Source organism: Anopheles aquasalis, chromosome 3 (genome assembly GCF_943734665.1).
Source record: "Anopheles aquasalis chromosome 3, idAnoAquaMG_Q_19, whole genome shotgun sequence".
NCBI lineage: Eukaryota > Metazoa > Arthropoda > Insecta > Diptera > Culicidae > Anopheles > Anopheles aquasalis.
Genome location: NC_064878.1, coordinates 720,001 through 722,500, shown reverse-complemented (window position 1 = coordinate 722,500; position 2,500 = coordinate 720,001).

Genomic DNA, 2,500 nt, shown 5'->3' with positions numbered 1-2,500 from the left:
TGTCTTAATAAACGATCAGCAGGAGTCCTGCCGAGGAGAAAGCGGTGCAACAGTTTGCTGCACCCACTGAGTGTCCCTTTTTCCCAAGCGTCCCCGGGACCGAGCATCGGACTTTTATGATTTGCTTGTCCTGGTATTTTGACAGGACGAAGGCACACACTCCGATGGCAGCATCTTCGAGAGCGACCCAAAATCCCAGGCACAGCAGGCGACGGAACACGACGGAACAGCAGCCTCCGAAGCCCCGGGTGTCCTAGAAATTGGTTTCCCCGGACGCAAGAGACCCGGACCCAGGCACCGTAGGTGGTAAAGGACTCACCCTGGACTCCGGCAGAGGACAAAGGGAAATGTATTCCTACATTCCCGTACCTTGTACCACGGGATTTTCATTTCTTGAGTTTCGTTTTTGAAGATCGAAGCAACCTGGTAAACAACGCATGATGACGCACCAGCGGCTGGGCCTGGGCGCGCGCACATTTTTCACACTTTTTGGCCATCTTTCCCCCAACACGCTTAGCGATCCCAATTCGATTTGCTAATGATTTCGAGAGGCACGGAATTCCTGTCTAATGCACCTGAAAATTGCTGGCGAAATGGCAAAGTCCTTTTTCGGTGCTCGTGGTGCCACTTGGGCCTCGTCAGCAATCGGTTGGATACGCTCGAATGAAGCGAATTCGAATTCCCCCAGGGAAAGGAATCCCGTGAAAGCTACAATAAAGTTCATTATCGGGCACAATAGGCCCCGAGGCGGAGAGCATCTGGCGTTTCGATTAGATCTTCGGCATATTCGGTTACCAAAAAGGCTCCCAAAAGCAAGTGGTGTATTCGTGTATTCTTTGTGATCATAAAAGCGCCCGGGATGCGCCGACCGAAAGGTCGAAGCTGTCGTAGGGCAATCGGATTTAAAGAAGGTGCATCACCATCTCGCCTCATTTGCTTCCAGTTCCGAGGTTCCGAGGGCGGCCCCGGTTCGTGTGGGAGCAACTTTCCATCAAACGACTGTGATTGTCGACTCGACCGCACGGTCCAGAATCATATCACACATCCATAAAAGCCACTACAAAGAGTGCATTGCTACCAGCTCGTCTATGCTCCGTCGAAGAAGCTGGTACTATAAATGCACGCTTCGGAGTTTCGGACTTTCTCAGCATGCTAATGGTCACGGTGGCTTTAAGGAGGCTGGCCACGAGGAACGCTGTGAAGACGCGACGGTTTTATGATTTTATTTCGAAGCAAATCGAGGGACAGAGAGCGAGAGAACGAAAGAGAACTTGCCACGGCGCGCAATCAGATATGCCATAACAGATGTATTGACACGCCATAACCGTGGCCATTCGCGCCCCCCTTGGCCGAACAAACTGGTGGCGTTGTTCCTGCGGAGGGCCATCCGTGCCGTGATGATGGCGGCCCAGAATGATGGGAATCGAAATGAAACGAAATGATGCGAGGCAAGACGGACGCTCGAGAGCTGTTGATTAGCCGGCCGGCAGAGGAGCAAGAGGGTTTGATCGCTACGCTTCGATAGCATCAATCGTCCAGTTTTATGATCGCGATCACCACCACCACCACCACACTATCCTGCCTGGGCTACTCTTGCGTCGATCGTCAGCAACAGAGAGTCATCGTCATCGTTATTCCGCATCGTTGGGCTCCAGTAACCATTGGGGCCTCCAGAATCGATGTCCAGGTTTCCCTAATTAAAATAAATTTTCGTATAAATAATCAACCATCAGCGCGAAAGCGAACCATGGTCTATCTAGGGGGGCTCGACGACAGACTCACGTGGTCAACGGTGCGGAAGTAGATATCCTCCGATACGGTGCTCAGTAGGAGGCCAGAACGACACGGAAGTAAGCTCACAGCGAGAGAGCGAGCTTGAGGTATCAATTAACTACCGTCGATGGTTCCGAAACTCCGGTGATCGATTAGGATTCCTTCCAGGGTGCCCATGGGTGCCCTGGCCAGCGTAACAGACACACAGCTACACCAGCGATCGATTTTCGTAACCGGGAGTTTTTGGGGATTGAAAAAATTGACTCCAAATTGGCGGAAAACTGGAATGCGTGTTCCGTGCTGTCCAGCATCATTCGGTTCCCGGCATTCCGACCGGCGGGATGTCACACTTGACTGGCAGATAATCGCTCATTTGTCCACTTAATCCGTTCAGCCTCCAGTGAACCCCGGCATCAGTCCAGTGTGGTGCAACCGAGTTCGAAGACCGCGACTAAATGACAATTCAATGGTGTGCGCCATGACATGCCCGAGCCGCCGAAGCCCCAACCGAAAGAATCTGAAAATGGTGGAGCATCAGCTCATCCCCATCGACGACCATCGCGACCGTGACAGACGCGAGAGCGCGCGGTCATCACTTGGAGATGATGTTTCAATGGTCGCCGACCGCATTGGCCAGCATATGCTCATGGGCGCTGGGCCCTGGGATGGGCCGGCATAATTAAAAGCAATTATTCAATGTATCGCGAGGGTTTCTAATCGATTTTCG